Source organism: Octodon degus, unplaced genomic scaffold (assembly GCF_000260255.1).
Source record: "Octodon degus isolate 3935 unplaced genomic scaffold, OctDeg1.0 scaffold00106, whole genome shotgun sequence".
In the NCBI taxonomy this organism is placed as follows: Eukaryota; Metazoa; Chordata; class Mammalia; order Rodentia; family Octodontidae; genus Octodon; species Octodon degus.
In genome coordinates this window covers 6728070-6756061 of record NW_004524682.1, presented here as the reverse complement: position 1 = coordinate 6756061, position 27992 = coordinate 6728070, and positions in this window count along the sequence as shown.

Sequence of the window (27992 nt, the reverse complement as noted above, 5' to 3'; positions counted from 1 at the left end):
GTGGAGGTTTAGTCTTAGAAGATCTAATTATAATTGATTCCACTATGATAAACACATTGCACCATTAGCTGATTGGACTAAAATGTTCATGTATTCATTTTCCCATTACTAGGGTCAAGTACCTGACACCTAGAACATGTAGGTTGACTTTGGTGGCAAGCTTAGTGGGTTCAGCTGGCTGCCTGCAAGATTGAAGTGGCCAGGTGAAGGGAGGCTCTCACTTCACAATGGCCAGAAAGTGGAGAGAGAAGTGAGTAACGGAAGACAAGAACAGAGTTCTCTGATGTGAATATGCCTCTATTTCATCAGCGTGTGCCTCCCCCTTGTTTCTTCTACTCTACCTCTAGAATTTTCCAGTGCCTTCTGGGCAAGAAGCTGGTTTACAAGCATAACTCCTGCTTCTACTGTACATAGCCAAGAGCACAGGCCTCGAGTCTACCCAGAATAAGTGCAGAGGACACTAGCTCAGCTGAAATATATGAATTAACAGTATCAGAATTAAAGAAACAACAGCAGAAAGGTATAGAGGAACTCAGGACAGAATTAACTTCTGAAATAAAAAAAGAAATCAATGAATTCATAGTATCTGAAGTAAAGAATCAAATACAGAAACACATGAGGAAACACAATTAAAAAAAACTCTCCAGTAAAAGAATTAATAACTGCTTCAAAAAAGACAATGATAAAAAATAAAGATCAGAAAAATGATGGATTTCTTAAATGAGCAATACAGGAAAGAAATAGATCGCATGAAGCAGAGTCAAAGAGATATAGAGGAACTTTAAATCTCAATCACAACTCTTCAAAACCATTTGAGTGTGAGATACAGTTTCAGATCTTGAAGATGCTGGTGCAGCTAGTGAAAAGGTAAGAAATTATCCCTTAAAAGTGACTAGGGTGAAGAAGAAAATAATCCATCACTGGCAAGATGATGCAAAGATGAACAATGTGAGACTAATAGGCATCAATGAGAAAGATGGACTCAATACAAATGATATAAAAAGAATATGACAGAAGTAATAGTAGAAAATTTCCCAAATATGAGGAAACAATCTGACATTCAGGTAACTGAAGCATACAGAATGCCAAATAACTTCAACCCAATTAAAAACACACAGAGACATATAATAATCATGATCCCAGAAATCCAGCACAAGAACAATATACTGAAAGCTGCTAGAAAAGAAGCAGATTACATTCAAAGGAAAACCCATCAGAATTACAGCTGACATTTTTCACAAACCATGAAGGCAAGAAGATCATGGAGCAGAGTACTTCATGTCCTCTATGAAAATAAATTCCAGCCCAGATTACTATACAATGCAAAACTCTCTTTCAAGTTTGATGGAGAAGTGAAATATTTATATGACAAAGAACAACTAAAGAATTTTATGATGACAAAGCCAACCCTACACAGGCTCCTGAAAGATACTCTAGAGAGGGACCAAAATGATCAGAACTCCATGAACAAGAACAGAAGCAACAAACTAAATAGGGTAAACAATTAAACACAGACCAAAAAGGAGTAACCAGCAGGTAAATAACATGGCAATCATAAGTCAACACATCTCAATTATAACCATCAAAGTAAATGGATTCCATTCACCAATTAAGAGGAATATACTGGCAGAGTGGATTAGGAAATAAAATCCAACAATATGCTGTATACAAGAAACACATTTAACTCATAAAGACATTCATAGGCTGAAAGTCAAAGGATGGAATGCAGTACTACATACCCCAGCACCTCAGACAATAACAGGGGTAGCTATCCTGTTTTCAGACAGACTCAACTTCAAATCAAGAATGATCAAGCAAAATAAAGAAAGACCACCATATATTGGGTAGGGGAAAATACAAGAGAAAGGGGTAACACTCATAAATATGTATGCACCAAAGACAGGAGAACCTACCTATATAAGAAAAGTCTTAATGGACATGGAAAATCTAATATCCAATACCACAAACTTAACAAGAGTGTTTAGCACACCCTTATCACAAAAAAATAGGTCAACCAGGCAAAAACTTAGCAAAGAAGTAGTAGAGCTGAACCAGAGCTTGGAACAAATGTAATTGGTGGACAAATACAGAGTGTTCCACCCAATGACAGCTGAATACACTTTTTTTTTCAGCTGCACATGGTTCATTTTCTAAAATAGACTACATACTAGTCCATAGGTCATGCTTAACTATATGCAAGAGAACAAAAATGATCCCATTCATATTATCTGACCATAGTGTCATGAAAATGGAAATAAATGTCAAAAGAAACCAGAAAAAACACTAAATACATAGAAATTAAACAACATCCTATGCAGCAATCAATGGGTCACAGATGAAATGAAACAACAAATTCAACAATATCTACAATTCAATGAAAATTCAACCACAACTTATTGGAATTTATAGAACGTGATGAAAGCAGTTCTCAGAGGGAAATTCATAGCTGTGAATTCACACATTGGAAAAACACAATGGGAACAAACAAACATCTTACTGCTGCACTTCCAACATCTAGAAAAGGAAGAGAAAACCAAACCCAGAGCCCAAAGATGGGAAGAAATCATAAAGATTAGACAGAAATTAATTCATTTGAGATGAAGAAAATAGTTCAAAGAACTAACAAATCAAAAAGCTGGTTCTTTGAAAGAAAAAAATAAAATTGATAAGACCCTACCTAACCTCATCAAAAAGAGGAAAGAAAAAATTCCAATACAAGCAATAAGGAATGAAAAGGGTATACTCACCGCAGACCAAGTGGAAATTAAGAAGATTATCAATAGCTACTTTGAGAATCTTTACATTCACAGAATTTAAGACACAGACAAAATAGACAGATTCCTAGAGCAGTACAAATTACCAAAACTGAATCAAGAAAATGTAACAACTCTCAAGAACCCAATAACAGCCAATGAAATACAAATGTAATAAAAAGCCTACTGACAAAGAAAAGTCCAGGTCCTGATGCATTCACAGATGAATTCTACAAGAAATTTATAGAAGATGTAGTCCCTACACTCCCAAAAATCTTTAATGAAATTGAAAAAGAAACAGTTCTCTCAAAATCATTCCTGGAGGCAAGTATTATAACGATACCAAAACCAGGGAAAGATGCAACTAAAAAAGAGTACTACAGGCCAGTCTCCCTCATGAACATAGATGCAAAAATCCTCAATAAAATCCTAGCAAGTAGAATGCAGCAAATCATCAAGAAGATTATAAACCATGACCAGGTACACTCATCAAAGGGACGCAAGGATGGGTCAATATTCGAAAATCTATAAATCTAATACACTATATCAATAGAGCAAAATCTAAAAAAACACATGATCATCTCAATTGATGCATAAAGGCTTTTGACAGAGTCCAACACTCATTCGTGTTCAAAGTCTTACAGAAAATTGGAATAGAAAGCCTCCACTTCAATTTGATAAAAGCCATCTATGACAATCCAATGGCTAGTATAATTCTAAATGGGGAAAAACTGAAATCTTTTACTCTCAGATCTGGTATAGGACACTGAGGTCCTCTATCACTCGTCCCATTCAATATAGTTTTGGAATCATTAGCTACAGCCATTAGACAAGAGAAAGAAATAAAGGAATAAGAATAGGTAAAGAAGAATTTAAATTATCATTATTTGTAGATACCATGATACTTTACTTGGAAGACCAAAAAACTCCACAAAGAAGCTACTAGAATTGATACACAAATTCCTTAGCATAGCAGGATACAAAGCCAATACCCAAAAGTCAGTATCATTCCTCTATACAGACAAAAAACACACTGAGAGGGGAAAATTAGAGAAACAATACCTTTTATAATAGCATCTCAGAAAATGAAATACCTTGCAGTTCATCTGACTAAGGAAGTCAAGGGGGCTGGGGAGATGGCTCAGTGGAATAAGCGCTTCCCTGGCAAGCACAAGGGGCTGAGTTCAATCTCCGGTTCCACAAAAAAAAAAAAAAAAAAAATTCAAAGATCTTTTCAAGTAAATTACAGTACTCTGAAAAAGAGATTATAGAGGATTTCAGAAAATGGAAATATATCCCCTGCTCCTGGATTGGAATAACCAACATCGTTAAGATGACCATACTCCCAAAATTGTTGTACAGTTTTAATGCAATCCCTACAAAACTACCACCAACATACCTCACAGACCTAGAGAAATCGTTCCTAAAATTTATTTGGAAGCAGAAAAGACCTAGAATAGCAAAGATAATCTTGACCAACAATGACAAGGCAGGAGGCTTTATAATTCCTTACTTGAAATTATACTTCAAAACTACTGTGGTAAAATCAGTATGGTATTGGCAACAAAATGGACTTGAGTATCAAAGGAATAGATTAGAAGATGCAGAGGCCTCTACAAACACACTCAGCCACCTGATATTTGACAAAGCGGCCAAACATGCTTACTGGAAGACAGATAGCTTCTTTAAAAAATGGGAGTAGAAAAAATGGCTTTCTACATGCAGAAAACTAAAACTTGACCCAGTTCTATCACCATGCATTAAGCTAAAGTCAAAATGGATTAAAGATTTGAACATTAAAACAGAAACACTAAATCTTCTGGAAGATAAAGTAGGAGGAACTCTTAAAGACATAGAGGTAGGCAAAGAGTTCATGAACAAAAATCAAATCGCACGACCAATACTTGCAATAATTAATAAATGGGACCTGCTCTTATTGAGATGTTTTTGCATATCAAAATAAATTGTCAACAAAGTGAAAAGACAACCCACAAATTTTGAAAAAAATTTCACTAATAAGCACTCAGACAAAGGTCTGCTCTCTAGAATTTATAAAGAACTAACAACATTAGGACCCCAAAATGTAAAGACCCAATCCAGAAATGGGCATCCGAAATGAACACACAATTCTCAGAGGAAGAATTTAAAGAAGTGAATAAATATATGAAAAAATGCTCCACATCACTAGCCATCCATGAAATATTAAAATACTGAGATACCATCTCACCCTACAAAGAATGGCTATCTAAAAAGAAATCACCCAACAACAAATGTTGGAGAGATTGTGGGAAAAAAGGGAACCCTTCTCCACTGCTGGTGGGAATGCAGACTGGGGCAACCAGTATGACAATCAGTGTGGGGATTCCCTAAGAACGTAGGACTGGAAATCCCATTCAAGCCAGCATTCCCCCACTGGGAATAATCCCAGAGGAACTGAAAACATCATATCATAGATATATGTGTACCTATGTTTATAGCAGCACAATTTATGATAGTCAAATCTTGGAAACAACCAAGATGCCTATCACCTGAGGAATGGTTCAAAATGATGTGGTATTTTTATATGATGGAGTGTTATCCAGCTATAAAGAATGATAAACTTGAAGCATTTATATTTATGTGGAAGTCACTTTAAGATATACTCATAAGTGAAGTAAAGCAGACACACATCTGTAAATGTCATGTAATTTTCCTAATATAAGAACTCAAAAGAAGAAATGCAAATAGAAATGTATAACACAATTAAAAGGAATGAGAGAACGTGAGGATTGGACATAGAGGAGAGGGTAAGCAGAAAAGCTGGGAAAAAGACAGGGACAAAGTCATGCATTTACATGCATAAGATGAGCAAGGCAATGATCCTGAGAAACAACAGCAGGTTTTTGAAACTAGCAGTTAATTGGTAGTATTCTCACCCTGACTAACTATACATGCTGATACCTGTGAATCAAGCAACTGCACTGAAGATAGTCATGTGTAATAGAAGGGTCACGCTTGGAATGCCTGTCATTCTGGTCTTCTAAACACATAGTTTTGTCATGACATGGCAATTATTACTATAGTGTCTCACAAGCAAAAGTTTTGCTTTTTTAAAAATGGGTAATGAATTTAAAAAAAAGACAAAAGAAGAAAAAAAGAATAACAGGAGTGTCCTGCTACAATGCTATATATGGTTAGATTTCTAAATTTCTGTGTAACAATATCTAATTGTTCACTCATATTCTTCAAATACTTTTCATTTTTTAAATTTTTATCTCCATATTCTGCAGAGACTTAATATTTAACATATCAACACTTAATGGAAAATACCTGTTCCATGTTATGATTAAGATGTTTGATATTCAGACAGATAGTGAAATTAAACCCAACTGCATATGTTGTAGGGTAATAATAAGCTTCTCTTCTGAAAGGGTAACAACCTAAGTTTTCAGAACAAAAACTAGAGAAATAGAAGGGCTGCAAGGACAGCCAACATTTTGGCCCTAGCCTTTAAAGGTCAGTGAATCCTCAGGACATAGGGGAACCTATAATGTAACATCATGTAACTCAATTGTGTCCCAAATTTCTGATTAACGAGATTATGGGGCCACAGATCAACATTATTCATGCCATAGAGTATGCGTAAGGGGAGTCACCTGGAGATAAAACATCCTCTCAGTCCTTCACAGAGAGCACATTGGTCAAGCAATGGCTGTGATTCATCCACATGGCTGACACTGACAAAGCATCAGAAAACTGTGGCACAGGGTTACAGGATATATCCTAAGGGTACTTGACTGACCTTATCAGATACAAAAGTTATATTTCTTGTTATACACATCTTGCTTTATTTTGGTCTTAGCCACTTAGCAGAAAAATATAAATTAGGTACATAAAGTAAAGCCATATTAATATACTGAGTTGTGAAATGCTCATGTCAACAACTTCTGTGGATAACCCACTACTATTGTGGACTGCTGGACTGTGTTGGATTGTTTTGCTGAATTCACACACCTTTAGTATTTAGATACCAATGCAATACCTATTTCTGAGAGAACTAAACAAAAAAAGGAGATACAAAAAAGGACCATTTTGTATCTGTATATTCAGAGTATTTAGGATAGATATATGGCTATTTTCACTCAATTCAATGAGAAGAAAGATTTTTACTAATAGTGTTTGGACAGGATATCCTGTCTGCTTCTTCTACTATGGATAACCACTAAGAAGATAACAATGTACAATGTATTAATTATTGAAACTGTCTTATTGCTATTTGTTTTGCAATAAAATAAAATAAAAACTATCTAGATGTCCAGTTTTTCACAATAGCATGTTACATAACTTCATACCTAGGATATTTTATATGGATATAAAACATTTCTTAGATATTTTATATTGAATTCATATGCTAATCAAATGAGAATTTGATATTTACAAATCAAAGTTGGGTTGAAATTAACAAGATGGTGGACCAGTAAGAAACAGGATGTCTTTCCTCGACCAAAACGCCAGGTTCGTAATAATGTTAGTGTAGAAAAGACAGGCAAAGAAACAGAACTTAAACCATTATAAAGCAAGGAGTTCCATTGAAAGGGGAAGAATTCATAGCATTTAGTGCACTATTTTTGTCCCTCTTCTTATGTGGTATAATGTAGAATAACAGAGAGGAAAATTCCCATCACAGAAACAAAATCTTGGAACTTTCACACAATGTTCTGAGTATTCCAGATATTACCTGAGGGGAGAATTTCAGTTTTACATGAATTGGAGCACTGATATGATGAGCTTCAGAATTTGGAAGATGAAGGAAAGAGGTAGATAGCTACAGTTCCTCTGTCAGATCAAGGAGAGAGAAACTGAAATTTGAACAACTCTATAACTGCCTGTAGGGATGGTTGCCTAAAGTAATCCTTTGTGTGAAGCTGGATTGTAAGACTGGAAGAAGTACTTATTTTCAAATGTTCAAATTATAGCAAAATAATAAATGTTAGAGGCCACTCAAAGTAACAGCCAAACCACCGAATCAAAATAAAATTATGAAAACCAGTCCAAACACAGATCATGAATTATCTAACAAAGAATTCAATATAACTTTCACAAGAAGTCTCAAATAATTAAAAAGGAACTCAGAAAGACAACAGCTTCATTCAATTGAGAAGACAATGATGAATGAAATGGGTGGATGAAGAGATCAGGAAATATAAAGATGTCTAACCCAAATAAGTTCGGTACAAATCACAAGAAGATGTATCATAGTAAAACTGTATAAAGAGGAAGACAAACCAAATCTTGAAAATTCCAAGAGAAACTAATTCATCATATACAAGGCAGGCTCGAACAAAAGTAACAGCAGATTTCTCCACAGAAACTCTGCAAAGAAAGAATGAAAGAAAGATAAAAAGAAAGAAAGAAAAACTCTCAAAATTGACAGCCAAGAATAGTATAACTGTAAGAACTGCTCTTTGAACATGATTGCCAATACATGGAAGTATAGTTTATACAGCACAGCTTGTTATGGGTAAATCTTGGAAGCAACCCAAGTGTTCATCAAAGGATGAACAAATAAAGCATATGTGGTTTTTATATACAATGGAGTACTATTCTGCCATAAAGAAAGATAAACTTGAGATACTTCCAGGTAGATGGAAGCACCTTGACAACATATTCTTAAGGGAACTAAATCAGACACACATGTTTAAATATTGCAGTGTTTGTTTGTGTGTGAGAGAAACCAAAAGGTTAAATAAAGTTGAAAATAGATGACAGGTTAGCTCAGTTGGAGTGGCAGCAAGGGAGGGAGGAGAGGATGGGAACAAGAGAAAAGGAAAAAAGAACAGAAGAAAAATGGGAACAGAGCTTTTATAAATAAGGAGCAGAGAGAGGATGCAGAAAGGCACCAAGATGCACAAGGCCCATGACTATCATATGTATTGAAAGTGTACCAATAAAACTAATTTTAGAAAATGAAGAATTTAAAATTCTAAAGAGTAAAAATGGTTAAAGAATTTGCAAAAGTAAAAATTGCAAGGACCTCTACTAAAGGGAACCATTCAAGTCAAACTGAAAGGACAGTATGTTGCAAGGTGAAATTATATGAAAATATGAGGTTCTCTGGCAAAGGTAAATGCAAGAACAACCATTGCAATTTAGGGCATATAATTTGAATTTAAGACCTTTATATCTACGTTAATGGGCATATGACATGAGGATGTAATTTGCTGCATCAGTAACAGCATATAGGAGGTCGGACTATGAAAGAAGAATTTTTTATATGGTTAAGGCTAAGTTGTTAACCGTTAAAAACAAACATTATGGCTATAAGATATTTTATGTCATTGTGAGTATATATTTTCAGATTTTCAAGATGAAAATGATCTCTGTGCTGGTGAGACAGCTCAATGGCCTAAAGTGCCTGCTTAGGCATGCTTAGGCAATTGCAAGGACCACAGTTTGATCCCTGGAACCACACACCATGCAAGTCCTGCCTCTATGGAGGGCTGAGCCATCTAAAAAAAAAAAAAAAAAAGGAAAATGTTCTAATGGTCTATTTCACAACAAGATGAATATACTTAATGTTACTAAACTCTGCATTTAGTAGTGATTAAAATGATTAAAAAGGCAAATTTTATGTTACATAGTTTTTATTTAAAAATCACAAAAAAACAGTGAAACATTGTTTTGTTTTTTTGAGTACAAAGATTTAATTCCACTTATTTTCATTGTGAAAAATGTTACTCAGCCACTTAAAAAATAATTTATGCATAGATTCTATCTTATTACAAGGATAGAAATGGTTCTGATGAACAGAAGTACCCATTCTCGGGCCTTGCCTGATAGCTCAGTTGATTAAAGTGCCACGTGGGCAATGCAGTCAGGCGCATATGACTGCGGTTTGATTCCCAGATCCAGAAGCTGCACCAGACCCATCCTCAAGGCAGTCTGAATTAGCCAAAGAAGAAAAAAAAATCCGACTCAAATTTAGGGCCTGCTGTTTAGGCAGATACAGGCACGGGAGTTCCATCCCCTGGCCTGCTGTGCTGGCCCCGCCACCAGGGCACGCTGAGACAGGGATTGAGACTGGGCATGGTGGCACGCACCTGTAATCCCAGCACTTGAGAGGCTGTAAATAGGAGGATCACTACAAGTCCAATCTACGCAGTGAGGCCCTGTGCACCCTGTACACCCTGTCCAAAAAAACCCCCCAAAAAACAAATAAGTACCCATTCTCTTCCTTTGATTATGTAGTTTGCACAATTATATCTGTTTGTTTGTTTATTTGTTTTGGTGGTACCAGGGATTGAACTTAGGACCTTCTGCTTGCCAGGCAAGCACTTATTCCACTGAGCTATCTCCTCAGCCCCTACATGATTATATCTGATAAGCAGATGATCCTTAATTTGCAGAATGCACTCAAACAGATGCTATCTCATGTATTTCTGGCCATATCTCTGTAGTTGCCTACAACATGAACATCTTTTCTTTTTAAATCAGTTTTACCTTAGTACCAAGAATAATAATGCTTGGGAACTCATTTTATTGATTTATTTATTTATTTTTATTTTTATTATATATATATTCATTAATTTTATTTAGCAACAAATAACAATGAGACAGTTTCAAAACAGCATAGTAGGGCAGTTACAATAACTAAAACATTGCATATTGTTGCCTTTGTAATAGATATTCATAGTACAAGATGCAGACATGATATCCTGTCCAATTAGTGTTAGTACAAATCTTACTTTTTTTGTTTCATAGAATATATTTTCCATGAGTTATACATCAACATTTAATGTTATAATACAATTATTTTCTTCTTTCCATAATTTTATTGAGAAATAAATAGCAATGAAACAGTTTCAAATCAAATTGGTAGGACAGTTCCAATAACTAATACATTTCATACTCCCTTCCTAGTGGTTATTTGTTGTACAAGATGCAGACATGATATCCTATTTACAAACACAATTAGAACAAATCCCTTTATTCCTTGAATTAAGAGAATGTAGCTATATATCTATCCTAACCATTTTGAATGCACAGATACAAAATGATCATTCATCTATATCCCCTTTTCTTGTTTAGTTCTATTATTTAAATATTATAGGTGTGTGAACTCAGAAAAATATTCCAAAATAGTTCAGTAATCCATAATAGTATTGGGTCCTCCACATGACCGGCAATGTCAGAAGTTGTTGACCTGAGTCCCCTGCAGCTCAACATAACAACATGGATTTATTTCTTGTACTTTGTTTTTATACTTTTCTGCTGGATAGTTAAGACCAAGATAAAGCACAACCTATATAACAATAATAGTAGCTTTTGAATCTGATAAGGTCAGTCAAATCCCCTCAGGATTTATCCTGAGACCCTGTACCTCAGATTGTAGATCCTTTGTCAGTGTCAGCTATGTGGATGAGTCACGGCCATTGCTTGGCCAATGTGCTCTCTGTGAAGGCCTGAGAGAATGTTTTCTCTCCATGTGACTCTCCTTAGGCACACTCTACATCATCGATCACTTCTGCTTTGGCCCCATAATCTCCTTGATCAGAAAATTTGGAACACTACCAAGTTACATGATGTTACAGTACAAATTCTCATATGTCCTGAGTCTTAACTGACCTTGGAAGGCTAGGGCCAAAATGTTGGCTTTCCTTGTGGGCCTCCTTTTTCTCTAATTTTGGTCTGCAAACTTAGGTTGTAAACCATCCAGAAAAGAATCTTATGTTCCATGCTATGCCTAAGATGTTTGATATTCACACAGATAGTGAGGTTAAGCTCAACAGCCTAGGATATATGGTAATAACATTTTATTTATTTTTATATTTTTATTTTTTTACAGTACCAGGGATTGAACTCAGGACCCTGCACTTGCCAGGCAAGTGCTTATTCTACTGATCTATATCCCTGGTGCCTGGGAACTCATTTTAAAATACATATTTGAACATCAAGGAGTTACATAAAAATATTAGTAAGTAAACAACAACAACATTTAAAATTTTTAAAAAACTAATTAATTATGCATTTGGCACAGGATTTCACTATGCAGCTCCGTCTTTTAGTGATCATCCGGTCTCAGCCTCCCCAGTGCTGTTATTATAGGCACGCACCACCATGCCCTCAGCATGCCTAGGGGCAGAGCCGGTATGGCCTGTGGTGTCAGGGATTGAACCCAGGTCCTTGCACTTGCCAGGCAGGTGCTTAGACAGTCCAGTTATCTCCCCCATCCAACAACATTTTGCCACTGCAATCTGTCCTGTTTTGTCTTGGCTGGTGTGATGATGCAGGGTCCTACCTGGATGCCTATAAGGGCTTCTTTATTCTTTTCTGTAATAGGTTGTCAAGCAATTTTATCTTTTCTACCTTCAGCCCCACAGAACTGCCATACATTAGCAAAGGACCTCTGAAAAATGAACCTGCAGAAATCTCTTTGCTCCTATGTATTGTAGGGATGGTCTTTATAACTTTTCTTAGGTCTGTATGTTGCTTCCAGAAAAAGAAATCAAATTTCCTTTCTCTTTAAAAATGTTTAGTTTTTAAAATGTTATATATGCAATCTATATTCACTCACACTTAAATGAACTCCTCAAATTTCTGGGTACCTATCACAAAGACTTATAAAGCTTGAGCCAGAAACTATTGTTAGAAAATGAGAGAGATTTTTAGGTTTCAATGGCTTAATTTAATACATGTGCATTAGTGGTCTGTTTTTAAATGTAAGATCATTGTCACACTGCCTAAATCCATGTTATTTAAAATTGAAATGGTTTCCAATCATATTATAAATTTCCTTTTCTTATCTAATGGCCTGAAGAATTTATATATGTAAAATTATGTGTATCCTACCAGTCTCTGGTAATTGGTTCTGTGCTAGAGAACTAGTATTTATTGACTATCTAGTATAAAAAAGACTCATTATTCATATTTTACTTACTCAAATCACACAAAACCTCCATGAGGTATATTATTCCCCAAAGAAAATGATAATCAAAGAGATTACACAGCTAGTAATAGCAGATATAACCTTAGAATAAAAGTTTTGCTTTTTATGAATTCTAAGCAAATCATTATTTTACATAGATTCCAGCATATAATTTATACAGATTCAGCTATTAACTGAAACTACTTCTTTTCTGCCCGTTTCCTCCTTTCTTACCTTCATCTCCCCCCCCCCTTCTTTTTCCTCTCTTCTGTCTTTACTTTTTATTGGTTCAAAAAAAACCTAAACATTTTTCGTTATCCAAGTTGTACTTGTACTTAAAAATTCACATAGTTTTCACTACAACATTTTTCTTTGCCTCAGCTGTCATGCTACATGTGATATCATTTCGGTGACTTTCGATAGGGTGGCTCACCCCATTGGAGGATCGTATGTTGGGATAACGATGACATTACGGGATAGGTGTCAACTGGAAAGACACCTACCCCACATTTGTCTCCACTCTTAGGTTCATTAGTAATAGAACAAAGAATACAGAAAAATAGTCAGACATGAGATAGGAGTTCAAAATGCACTCTTAGGATCATCAGCATCTTATATTCCCTGCAGAGAACAAAGAAACTTGTCAAGCAGGGAAAGATTATAGAACTTTAAAAGTTCTATATTTTGGACAAACATTTGCTATTTCACATAGTTTATGGGGACGTGTGACCATCCTTCACAAAGTACTTTTGTAAGTGTCAAGATTCAATATACTTCCTCTTTTTTTTTTTTTTTTAAAGAAAGTAGCTTTGTTTTCATCTGACAACATGAGGTTAAGACTTTATTTTTTGTTGTGTAGAGGTCAATCATATTGTCACTGAAATCATATTGTCACTGAAATATAAGATGCTGTCCAAACTTAGTCAAATAATACCTCCCCCTCTCCTCTTTCTCTCAGAAATTCACCTTCAAACAAGCTACTTTAAAGGTGCTATTATGAAAACAATACATACTGATGCAAAAAACAAACAAAAAATAGGTGTGCATGCAAACACGCACAAACACACACTATTTTCAAGTACATACCTCTCCTTATTATTTTCAGGCCCTGTTCAAACTAATTTAATAATTAAAAAGTAACTTACACTCCCAAAGTAGCTTAGTGTCTTCACTTCACCTGTGAAACTAGTAGACAGAGGTTAAGTAACTAGTTGAGGGTCCCAAACTTAGTGAATATTTGCCTTTCTCTCATTGCTGGGGCAGAATACCCAATACACAAAACTAAGAATGAAAAGATTTCTTTAGCTCAGTCAGTGGAGATTTTAGTCCATACTCAGTTGGCTTTCACGTAGAGCAGCACATGGCAGAGGGCAACTGTTCATGGCAGTGAAAGATAGCAAAGAGCAAAGGAAAGAGCAGTGACTACAATGCTAGTAAGTCTCTCTCCCTTCCTTATATTGTATTCAGGCCGTCAGCCTCAGGGCAGGCTTCACAGTCACACTCATAATCCCAGCATTGGATCATGAATTAAGCACAAACTGTAGAAACCTGCCCCAGTGCCCCAGTGACTGCATGAGGCTTTCAGGGACAAAATTTCATGCAGTAGTATAATCAGTATTGCAGCACAACAGTAGTATAATCAGAATACAGATAGCATGATTAGAAACGTGGCCCTTGCACATTATGTTTTAGCTGTTTTAATAATAAATTATTGAAAGGCTATCAAGATAGCTCAGTGGACTAAGCACCTGCTTCGGCAAAGGCAGAGGCTGGGGTTCGATACTGGGTACCACATGCCACAAAGGAAGAGACTGGGTATGGTGGCACATGCCTGTAATCCCAGCACTAGGGAGGCTGAAAATAGGAATATCACTCAGAGTCTGCCCTATGGGGTGAGACCTTGTACCAAATACATAAAACAAAATAAAATAAATTATCATTTATATATTATTTTCAGTATATGATCTTATACTTTGTAAAACATAATTAATCTTTTGCATATCTATTAAATGAAAATTATGCTTCATTGTTATAAAAGTTAAAAAGTCAAAAAAATAGGGCAAGTTGCAATTGATAATATACTTATACTACCAATGGATAGAATAGTGTTGAGGGTATACATTATACAAAAACAAGAAAGGCTGCTGAATTTGGTTGGTCAATGTTGTTTTCTAATAAACTCACATCAGAGATTTGCTTCTCCCTTTTCCCATATTACATGTTCCAAAGTATCTTCATATCAGGCCTTATCTTTGTTGCTTGTCTAGGAGCCCTGAAGCCAGCTACTACAGAAGAAGACAATTTAGCCTCCAGAGCAGGACTAATGGTATGCTTGGCAAGAGCAGAGGACTGACAACTGCAACCTGAAGGTCTACAGGCTCTTCTGAACTTTCAGTGTATGATAAAAAGCCAAATAAGAGGCCAGAAGGATTTTTTGTGACATCATTCTCCTATTTTCCCATTAGATATATTTCTACCACGCAAAATGGAGATAATGAAGAATGTTAAAGAATTATTCAGAATGTAATGCTTAGTCCTACCATGTTCTAACTCTTTGAATACAAAAATATCATCTTAACAAATTTGCTTATAGAGTTGTCTTTTCCAAATGTAATTTTTACATTTTTTTATGTTTTACAGATAGTAATTTGAAAATAGGGGAATAAATAAAAAAAACTAAAAGACATAGGAAACGAGTTCCTTTTACGCTGAATTTTTACTCTGGACATTTATCCTGAGAGACAACTTTATGACTTTCTTATTGTGTTATGCTGGCCACTTAGGAATCAGTTAAAAATTATGTTCACTAGGGAGCTGGGGATATAGCTCAGTGGCATAGTCACTTGCCTGGCAAGTGCAAGGTCCCAAGTTCAACCACAAAAAAAAAAGGTTGTGTTCACTATATCAAAACAATTCACAAAATCTTTAAGTACCACAGTGACTCAAGACTAGAAGGGATAAAGAATCTGAGGCACAAGTGAACGTGAAATAACAGTTGGAAATTTAAGACTTCTGTGATAACTAATTTAGTGAAAGATAGTCTCACTTTGCTTTCTATTACTATAATATGAGATAATTATGAAGAGAGGAACTTTATTTTGATTCATAGTTTTGGAAGTTTCAACCTGTGACTGTTGGCTGTCTTGCCTTTAGATACGTCTCAAGGCAACACAACCCCATAACCGAAGTAGCTGAACACTCACCACATTTACCCCATTATTCAGAAGATAATTCCTGAGCAGAAAATCCATCACAGCATCCTATGAAGAGTGGGAAGAGCCCATTGATATTTTTGTACCTGGAAGAAATGAGGAAGACGCATAAGCCACATAAAAATAATCAGCCTAAAAAGAAATGTCCTTCATTTTTCCTTCCTATTTCTTATGTGAACAAAGCAATTCTTCTTATGTTTTAGAGAACACAACTATTTTAAGGAAGCCCATACAGTCATGAAGCATTTTCAAGGCTCTTTGCTTTTGTTTGATAAAAAAGAAAAAAGTGTATGTACCTGAATTCTTGAAAACAATTTAATCAGTGACACCATCAGTATTCTGTGACAAAGTTTTCAAGGGCTCATAGTACTTGAAAGTGCTTTTTTAATGGTATTTCTTCAACAAAATACTCTGGAGGATGTTTAGTTACAAAAAATGCTATCTACTTTACAACTGAAACATGAAGAGATCTGTGTGGAAACATGATTCTGTTTACACATTTTCTTTTTAAAATTTAAGACCAATTGCAGTAGTTAATAATATGATGTATTAAAGACAGAAGAATTAACTTACCTCTTTTGAGAAGGAATATTTTGCATGTGGTTCTGCCAAACAGGTGGATAGATAGAAGAATATTTTTGAGAATGCTAATTTTTTGATATCAAATGTCATACTCCTCTTAATTTTAAAGCCATTAATTTGAGAAATGGTTCAGAAAACTTTGCAGCAAACATTGCAGCAAATATATTGTGTTCATATATTTTTATGATGTGCATGAGATACTTTTAATAGATGCTATTATGAAATAAATTCTCCCACTTGAATGTTTCAGTATATGTAAACATTTCTATTGAAACTTCATAAACTTTTCAGGCATTAAAGACTATGCTTCTTTTTCTAAATAATCAAACACAATTAAATTTATTAAACCAACTGCAATCAGAGAGAATGCATTTTGGAAAAATCTTTAGTGCAATTTCAGAAGAAGATAGTTTTGGGCCTTGTTGGTTAGGATGGGTGATTTTTTTGTTGTGATTATTATTACTCTTCTTAAATTCTGCCTAGTATTTAGCCCCATGAAGGCTTAAAATTGAATTAAATAAATGAGATGAAAAAAATTGAGTGTGTTATGTACAAAGTACAAATATCATTGTGTCACAAGGCAGATAGTACACTCAAATTTGAATAATAAGAGCAATTTAGTGATATGACAAGATCAGTTACAATTATATCATAAAGCATAAATGGTGATTTATGAGGGTGGAATTAATGGCTAATTATATTGGGCTGCCTTTATCACTCCTGATATTATAGGACTCAAATTATGACCAGCTATGGAGAGCTAAAGGAAGCTGAAACTAAAAGAGATGTGTCTCCTAAGAAATGTCTTTTTGTTAGTGGAACAAAGCCTCAGCGAATACTCAGTTAAATAAAGTTGAGAATAAATACCTCCATTTCTTTTTCCTTTTATTTCACTTGAAGCTAAATAACTAGAAGTTAAGAAAGGTAGCTGGAATGATGGGATCTCTAGAGTCAGGCTCTTAAACAGAGAATAGGTAGAAACAATTGGAATGTTTCCATTTCACTGCTTAAACATGTAGTGAAATGATCTAGAGGGGGGAAATCTAAATTAAATAGCATAAGATGGGAGTCTGGAACCAAAGGGACTTGCTAGTATTTTCTGATAATGTTTGCAAAAGTTCAAGTTTCTATATAGGATATATCTCAGACCCAAATTTACCATCATATATTTGGTAAGTCAAAGAATTAAAAGCTAAATTAAGTTTTAAATTCAACCAAGCTTAAGTCACAAAGTTTAACCTTGAGCTCTACGTTGAAGAGAGACACAGTTTTTCGGTTATAATTGCAATTTTCCTTTTGAAAATGAAACAAACAAACAACAACTTAGAGCAATGGTCATCATGGCTTGACGCTGTGTTAACTAATTTACTAGTTCTCAAAATAACTTTTTTGATGTAACTACCAGTAGGGAACTAGGAATTTAGAATAAGTAGTAATTGGAAGAAGCTTTAGTAGGAATAAGTGATGGGAAAAAAAAAAAAAAAAACAATAGTACCAAGATGTTAAGAAAAGAAATTAAGAAAGTATTAGATTTAATTCTTAAAAGCATTTTGAATAGTTCATGCTTGCAGCACACGGTGGCACTCATCATGGGCTGTTGGTACACAGCACACTTTAATTCTTTTTATTTTATTTCCATTTCGCTTTCTTCCTTCACTTCCCTCTCTTTTAATAATAACAAAGGAAACTGAAAACATATACTGGCAATCCTCCAGTTAAATCCAGTGAGTATAACATGTCAATGTAAAGAATTAACACATTTCTACTGATTTTAGTTGTTTTTATCGCTTTAATTTCTTTTTTTCTGTTATGTTTTTGTGTGATGATTATCTAGAACACAGGATAGTACTTGTTACTGGTAGTAAGCATTCATCATTTTGTGTCATTTTTTTCTTTATTTTCTGCACTGAGAGTTGAGTCTACAGATTTCACACTGAATTACAACCTCATAGTGTAGTTAGAAACAGAGGACTTGAGTGGGTCACACCCTTCCCTTCATTTAGCTGTGGGTAAGTGCCCCCGACCTCTTCCTGGTGATAATCTAGGTTTAAATTTGAGAGGTGGTGGTGTCTGAGGCCGGAGACCATTGCTTTCCATCGCAGTGAAAGATAGAACGGGGGCACTTGGAATCAGAGGTCTCTGACCACAGTGAAGTCACCTCCAGTTAGAGCTGTCTGATATTGTAAATACCGAAAGCCTGAGCTGTGTTATACTCATGGAGAGTTCTCAGCTCCTCCTCCTCGGGCACGGCACAGGCTGGAGCCCATGAACCTTGTGTAGCCCTGCGTGCTCCCACTAGCAGGCCCTCAACACTCCTATTTGCTCGCTGACAAAGAGCTTCTCCACCACCACCTGCAGCTTTTCCTACAACCTCAAGTTTCTTTTCCTCCTCTTTTTCCCATCTCTTGTTTTCTAATAATTTGTAAAAGACCTTTGATACTTTTGGTCATTTGCTTCACTATAAACAATAGTAACTTAATTTCAGAATGTGTACCTATACATAATATATCTCATCTTCTTTTTGCCTTCTATCCCCTTCCTTCCCTTCAACGTCTCTTCCCTTCCTTATTTACAAAAACTGTTTTCCTTCCTTCCTTGTATTGTTTTTTCTTCCATTCCTTCTTTCCCCCTCCCTTCCTTAATATCCTTCCCATACAAACACTTTCTTCCCATTTCCCAATATCTGCTATACATGTTGTTCCTTATTTACACTTTCACTTGCTCACACCAGAGAAACAAAGCAATATTTACACGTGTGTCCAACTCATTTTAATTAAGAATATGGTCTCAAGGTATACCCATTTGTCTGTAAATAATTACATTAGGTTTGTATTTCTTTATAGAAAAGTAGCATTCATTGTATAAAAATACTGCATCTTCTACTACATTTTTTTCACTGATAGACATCTGTGCTGTTTCCAAGATTCAGCTCTTACAAACTGTGTTGCTACAAACATGGGTGTGCAGACATCATTGTGGTATGAAGCATTTAATTCTTCCAGAAAGATACTAAAAAGGAGAATAACAAGACAAATGGAATATCTTGTTTTAGTTTTTGAGGAATCTATACTGATTTCCACAGTGGACGCACCAGTCTGCCCTTCACTGTAGTGGAGAAGGGTTCTTTTTATCGCAGTCTCTCCAGCATTGGTTATTGATTTCTTGATAATAGTCATTTTTTTGGAGTGACATGGAGTTTCACTGCTGTTTTAATTTATGTTTCCTGAATATCCAGTGATGCTCAACGTTTTTCATATATTTTCCATTTGTGTTTCTTCATTTGAGAAGTGTCTACTCATTTCGGATACCCATTGTCTGAGGAACAGCTGGCAAAATTTTTCCCACTGTGTAAGTCATCATTTCTTCTGGTTGTCTCATTTGCTGTGCAAAAAGTTTTTCAAAAAGATGAGATCCCATATTTTGATTCTATGTGTTTTTTGTGTTGTGTGATTAGGAATTTGATAATAAAGTCTTGGCCTACACTATATCTTCCAGAGTTAAAGCATCCAGCAGATTTAGGGGTTCTGTTTTAATAATCATGTCTTTGAACCATTTTGATTTAGTTTAGTGCATGCTGAGAGACATGGGTTTAAGTTTAAACTTTGGCATGTGGAAATCCCACTTTTTCCAGCACCATTTATTAAAATGGCCCCTTGCTCAACCATTTTTACATCTAAGTTTTTGTATTTAAGACAGTCTCCTTCATTCTCCTGTCTGTTCTTCACTATTCTGTGACCGCTAATTTTTCTTTTGTTTGTGGATCAATCATTAGCCACATATGGACTCTTTCTGTGTTCAGTTGAGCATTAGCATTAAGGAATATTTCTAAGTTTTTGAGCACTAAGAAATATTACTAAATTAACAAACTTTTAAACTTGATTTATTTTTCCAAAAATTGTTACAATTGTTTTGAAGACTTTATTGCACATTGTAGCCAGTCATTCACCCTGCTTCTAGATATTATTTTCTAGGTAACCTGTGAAAACTAAGATTGTTTTTAGCCATGTTGAATACATTCACTTTGTTTATTTATAGTATTCATATTTGTTGACATATTCTAGTGCTGATATGAAATTTTCAGTATACAATTTCATATGAGATATACACACTGTTAAAACATGAAATTTCCCTAAATTAAAGTACTAATTGATTTAAATCTAATACCTTTTCATCTTTTTTACAGTTTTTAATTAAAATTATAGTTCATTTTATGTAGAAAAAGTAAGGGAGTCTAACAAAAGAGATGAGGAAATAATGAGTTGTAGATGGATTAGTACAGATTTTTATTCTGAAACACAGTATGAATAAATTAACATACATTCCTATCTGTAAAGTGGGAATGATAATCCTATTTCCTTATATATTACGATATTTAATGAAAGATTGTGCACTTTTGCATGAAGTACATTCATAAATTAATAGATAATAATGCACATTCTCACTGTTCTTTATTATAGTTCACTGGGAGCTAATTAAATGGAGCATAATTTGTGCTTTTTGAAGAAGTGTTATTTAAGTGCAAATTAGGGAGAGAAGTGGCAGTTAAATCTCTACAACATACCTATTTCCACACATTTGAGGCTTAACTCTCAATAGAGACTGGACATGTGAGCACACAGCATCCAGGAGACTTCCCCTCATTTCCGAAGGCCTTGTTTAGCAGCTCCAAAAGAAGAATATTCACTAAACAACAATAACAACCCCAGAATCCGAGAGCCAGTCTCTGCTTGAAACATGAGGTTGGAAGGAAAAGACCCCTTTCAAGTCATCCCATCAGCTTTACTTAGAGTTCTGTGCTGTGGACAGTATCTTCCCAACAAGTGTCATGAGAAATGGAGTCTACTGTTTAGTCCTTTAGACAGGAGAAAAGCATCTTTGTGGATCTGTAACTCCATGCGGAAAGGGCATTGGCACCTGATGGAAGAACACAGTTCTGTAGATCGATTTGTGCCAGTTTTCAAACCTTTCACCATTTGAATAACCCCTGAAGTTAAATAGCTGGTCGACATCTGTAGCCAGAAGTAAGAGAAATGAGACCATCAAGGAACAATATCGTGCTTACAACATGTGGTGAGATGAGTGGCTCTTCACCATCTGTTATTTGTGTGTGTATTTTATTATGTAAATGTTCGTACACACTGAATTCTAAACAAAGGAACATTACTTCCACTTTGTTGGTGCTGCCAAGCTCGTGTATGTGTCCTGGAAAAAGAAAGTGGCAGACAGAAAATTCAGGGTTCATCTGGCCACTTGTGTCCCTGTCCTTTCACCAAGAGGGTGAGAGACTCTGAGTAAGTTTGATTCCTTTTCTACATCCTGTTCACAAATACAAAGCTTGACTGTGAATGGAAAACAATGTCTTAAATACTAAAGTTATGGTCCAAAGCTTCTTTTGCTGGCATCCAATGGAAAAAGATACCAGAAGCTAGGATGACCTGGGATGGTTCCAATGTACACTACTGATAAATCCAGGCTAGAAAATAAATTTGGACAGAGAAAACAGGCTCTGTTCAATTTTCTCTCATCTGCTTAATTCCTGGCACACATCTCTGGGTCATGGGAAGGTTCTGGTGGGCTGCTGTCATTGTCTCCCCCAAAACAAGAGGGGTGTGTGTTTGTGCATGTTTGGGAGGAATAAAAGTAAGGAGATTTGGGTGACACATATTCTGGTTTAAATTTTCATAAAATTACCAATTTAAATTGAAATGTAATTATCCTAACTGGCATCTTTTTGGCAGCAGATTTAAAAAAAAATCCCTCAGCTTTACTGTACCAAGCAAAAGCCCAGAGGAGTCCTGACACTGGCCTTTAATCAAAAGCTGAAAAGACACAAAAGCTTTCAGATAATCTATGCCAAGCTATCTTGGACAGCACGGAATTGCCTGGAGCACCCTTCTGGTGGCATTTAAAACACCTGGTGCCCTTAGAAAAAAATACATCTGCGCCTGCAATTTCTTCTTCTATAATTCCCTTCAATCTTTCCATCTCAACCCATTCTCCTATCTTTTAAAAGTAAGGATGCTGCAGTAAGTGACAGTAAAATAAAGTGATTTTATTTACCAAGCAAATGATACTTGTCATTGGCTGTGCCTGGAGGTGACAGACTCAGGTGGCCATCTGCACAAACACTTCCTCACAGTTTATTTCATGTGGTTTAATATAATTAAACTATCATTGTGCTCATTGATTCTGCTCAAATTTTAATTTGATAATTGGGGAAAGGTGTGCATTTGAAATGGAGGTAATTAATTGACACTTTAAATGCACTTGAACAGAAATAATTTAAGTTACACTATACTTAGTGTTGACTTATACTGTTGTGTTTATGTGAATTCTTCCATTTAGCTTCTATCATTAATAGAGAGAAGTAAATAATGTTTCAGCAGCCTAAGTCCTTTTGATACTAGTAGTCTAACTCTGAAATTTTGAAATAATTTAGCTGCCACAAATAATTTTTTTAATTTCACAGTCATTGGCTTTTCTAAGTTATGGACTGCCTAACTTAAAAAAAAAAAACCTAATCATTTTCCTTATACATATAAAATATAATTATGCAGATTGTCATATAATTTTTTCAGTGTTCAGGAGATTTTTCATCTTGACAAACACCTTGAACAAAGAAAAAAATGAGAATAACAGACACAATTTCTTTAATTATACTGCCAATATTTTTCATGATTTCAATGAAAAGAAGGAAAATGACTAGTTCTCACTTCCTTAAGTTTTGCTTTGATGTGTTCCAAGGGAATTTATATATCTCTGTGAACTTACTAAAATTTAAAAATGAATGATATTTATGGATAAAGCAGATTTTTTGTGTTAATTATTTTCCATCTGGAAACAAATATGCTTTCGTAGTTTTTCAGACTTGAAGAACAAAGCTAGTTTGTTTTAGACACTTGTAAAGGCTCCATCATTTTTCCTAGAGCTCTTTTATTTATAGGGCCTGAAATAATTTTAATCAAAGTTCTGAAGCAAATTCAATTTCATAAAATGTTAGCTTCCATAAATTATGCCTGTAGTAAATATTACTTAATAAAATGGTATCTGTTGTTTCTGTACACGCTCTGAGAGGATTTGTTCTATAAATGAAGGGCTGGAACAATTGCTTTGTTTTGCAGATGAAAGTCTATACCCTTTTCTCAATAAACTACTCAACATTTTTAATATTCAGTGTAACGATGGATGGACCCAGGAGAGTTCTGGTAGGTCATTTCAGTTAAACTACCAGAATCTTTTTATTAAAGCTGGAAACTTCATTAAAATAGGCTCTGTGAAGATTTTGTGAATGCCAGCTTCAAATCAAGGTTGGCATCAAGGCTGCTAAGAATCTTTTCATATAAATGTGGTTTTCTAGGCACTTCAAAATTTCTGAAAGTAGTCAATACTAAAAGACATAGGATGGGAAAACACAAAGGAAACACAAGAGGATACAAACCCACATGTAGCAACTACACTCATTACAGAAGTATAGTTGAGCCCACACTAATCTGTACCTTATAACTCTTTCTTTCATTATCTACTTTCAAATGATATTCTTCAAAGATATCTTTGGCCAATCATCTAATATAATAATTATAAAGGAAGAAAAACTGAATTCTAAGCATAACTCTTATGAATCAAATTATATTGTACCACATAAATGTATATAATTAAATTATTAAAAGTAATAAAGTAAGTCCTTATGAAAGAACAGAATTGATGTCTCTTAAAAGATTAAAGAATTCTGAGGCTTAATAGAAACTGATAGGTCAACTGATCTAACTCAACTACATCAAGATACTATGGGGCAGCAATTTAAAGGATCTGTACACTCAACAACTAGTTAGGGACAGAACTGGGACTATAAAACAGAAATTTTAGATTATTATGTATTCTACATGAAGTTTGCAATTTCAATGTTCTTGGTGAAATGATATTAATCTTGTAAAGCTGGCATCTCATTTAGTAAATTCATTCATAATTACAACAACCTTTATTGTTTCATTTTTACATTTTTTGCAGAAAAGTAAAATTCTACAAATCTAGGTCTTTACATACTAAAATAGTCTCATTCTATTTTTAAATATAAAGAGCACTGGTACATTTGAAATTGCCAATAATCCCTTTTTAAATATACGTTGTTTGCCAATGAATTCATCAGGAGGGTTTTCTGTTTTTTCCAAAGACTTGCTCTCAAAACATTTTTTGAAAGCTTATAAATGACACAAAAGTACTATGTATGTAAGCAAAGTTATAGTATTCTTAGTTCAAGGCTAGATAATATGTAATGTCCCTTATATTCAGCCTCAATCTCTCACTAAAATAATTCTTTTAAAAAATGAGGTATTAAGTGAGCTACACATTCTGTTGTTGCTTGTTTACAAGGCAAAGGCCAACCTTCATTAAGGAAACTCCAAATTGCTCAAATTCATTTCAGTTTTGTTCATCAGAATTAATATCTAGCTCTAGCCTGAGTGTTGGAAGATTTAATTTAAATAAAAACCTTTTTTGTTTGAAAAAAATCTTATGTGCTACACTTACTCCTTTTCAAATACTTGGACATTCTATTTACATACACAGAAACTATCACACAATTTAAGAAACACTTAAATAAAAGTAACTGAATATGTTTTACCAGTAACAACAGGTGTTTAGTTCATAAAATTTTTTTAACCATGGAATAAGGTGAGTGTGACTTATGTTTCAAATTTTTAAAGCACTCAGCATCAAAATAAATAATGGGGGTTGTATGGTTTCTGGTTTCATTAAGTACTGTTTTTCTGGGACCACCTCTTGTCAGAGCAGTAGAAATAGGATACATAGAGGTATGCAAAATACAGTGGGTTTACACAAGGAACTCACAACCTAAAAGTTAAAACCACGATAAGATGAAAATTGAAGAGTCATATCAGTCATATTGTAGTGGATAGTTATATAAGATAATTTTCAGCCATGAAGATATTTGGAAGATAAAAAATGATAGCACAAACTCACTTCCTAGAGGCAAGAATGAAAGAATACTGACCAATAAGCAGCACCTACCAATATCTGAAATAGTGAATACTAGGTCATTGCTTTACATGTGCGTACAATGAGTCTTAGTTTTGGGAAACATTTGAAATAGAAATGTTTTAATAAAGTGTGAATTTTCTCAGAAATGCAGACTTTACAGAATTATTTCTTTGAGTTAGAAAAAAATAATTGGTATGTTTAGAAAATGATGATCTGCATTTGTGATAGTAAACATCACCTGAAGTTAAGCGGAATAACTCATGTGGTCACCAAGAGATAAATGACATAGAAACACTTCTTTCAGTTTCAAAACCTTGACATTTAAATAGCAGCTTCTACTTAGTTATTGTATCATCTCCTCTTTCTGTGTGTTAACATTGGCCTGTCATTTTATGGCCTTTCCAAATGTGTAGGAAATTTGGCTATGTTAGATTTCTTTTAATATGTTCTTGGAAATTTTATCTGGAACAGTTCTGTGTGCTTTCATCAAGTGGTTAAAATGGATGCAGGTTTTCTAACTCTGCCGAGGTTATGACTAATATACCATTAGTTGTTAGAAAACTCTTGTAGCACCAGGCTTGGAAGGCACAGAACATATGAGTCACATTACCATCTTTCTCCAATTTTTTTTTTATGTTGTAGTTTCATTGTGATAAAATCAGGGGAAAAATCTTTGGGCACTAAAGCTACTCATGCCATTTTTGAAAGCCTTAATAATTATCCTGGCAGCTTACATGCCTTATTAAAGCAAGAGATGTAATTTGTGCATGATTTCTTTTCTAAAAAGATTGCCTGTGGCAAAGACAGATGCTCTGGAAAGAATCACACATTGAGCTGTGAAACTCCTCTAATCATGTGTTTGTCTATTTACCAGCATTTCTGTTGTTACCAGAACATGTTTACATGCAATCTCAAGGATGGCTTCTCAGAGTAAATGAAAAGGTAGCACTCACTCCGCAGGTTCTAGAGTACATTTAACTAATCTGTGCTCTTCCCTCCAGTTTTTGTGTTCAGTTTCCAGTTTAGGAAACTGGAAACTTGATGCTGCTTTTCATAACAGTTCATGAAGTGGGAGCCACTTAGAGCACTCACAAGAAATGATAAAACATTCTGCAGACTGGCAGGGCTATTCCTTTTACACTTTAGTTTCCCAACCCAGCTCCACCTAATGAACAAGGCTTTTGTTTTCCAGGGGAAGGTATATTCTCTTGACCATGCGGTGAGAGGAGAGGTACTCAGATTTCCCTTTGTTAAGTGTAGAAAAAGTCAAAAGCATGCTGTAACTTAAGTTTATTCCCATCAAGTTTAGAGTTAGTGTGCTCCAGCTGAAGAAATGAACAGTCTGGGATGAAAGTTATTGTTATATGTGCTTTATGAACTATTGTTTTATGAGGAGAAATATTCTACAACTAATAGCACTCTCGAATATCTACTTTATTTACAGTGGGGCATGTTATAGATATCATATTTCATCAGCAATGATGGCTTGAATATGTTCTATGAATAATTATAGTATCTTTTCATCTCTCGTGTTATAAAAAACTGATACAGTAAAGGTTTTTAAATATGCAATGGGAGTGTGAAATCCAAGTTATCAAGCCTAACAAGAAATTGTTTTGGCAAGTACACAACCTTCTCAAAATTCAGAGGTTTGGAGTTTCGTATTTAATTGGAACCTTTTAATGCTGGAATAGTTTTTCTCTTGAGAAAACAATGCATGCTTTTAAACAACACCAGCATCTTTTAAAAATATGCAGTAATTTTCTGTGACATCAAATTACATGCCTTTAAAATAGAGATTTTGATGCTTAAATATACAAAAATGAGAATTAGGTAATTACATACATAGCTATAAGAAATAAAGGCTTAGATAAATAGCTTTTATAAAAACTTTCTGCATTTCTGTTGAGCCAAATAATTAAAAATGATACCTTGAGAGATGTGGTGGAGAGTTTTGAAAAACAAGCTGCAAATTGCTGCAATTTTTTTCTCAAGAGTATTAACCAGCTGTGTAAAGACTTAATTCAGTGTTTTTTGATTTGTAATTTAGATGATCCTAAGATTACTTGATGTCACATGTATAGGTTTTCCAATAACAAAAGCAACCTTTCCAGTTTTTTTTTTTTTAAATGTTCTCTACACATCACTTTTGAGCTTTCAGTTAAATATCTACAAAGGTGTATAGGCCATGCTAATCACAAAAATAAAAGAAACCAGGAAATTCATTTTTTCTCTCTTTGCAATTTCTTTGTGTTTAGTAGAAATTACTTCCATGATTTTATGTTATATTCATCAGGAAGTACATATTCTCTTAAAACAGTATGCTTACTAAGAAATCATGAATATAAAACCTGACAATGCACAGGTAAACATAACTTTTTAAAAACTAGTTCTTGTCAATAACAAGCAAAAAATAATGACAGTGTAACATACTTTTGGCAACATCTATCAAGTAGGATATTTGCAAGTCTACACCTCAAACATAGAGTTTGGAAGAAATTCTAAGTTTGTGTGGGTACACTTGTGTGTGTTGCTCTTTGATTGTGT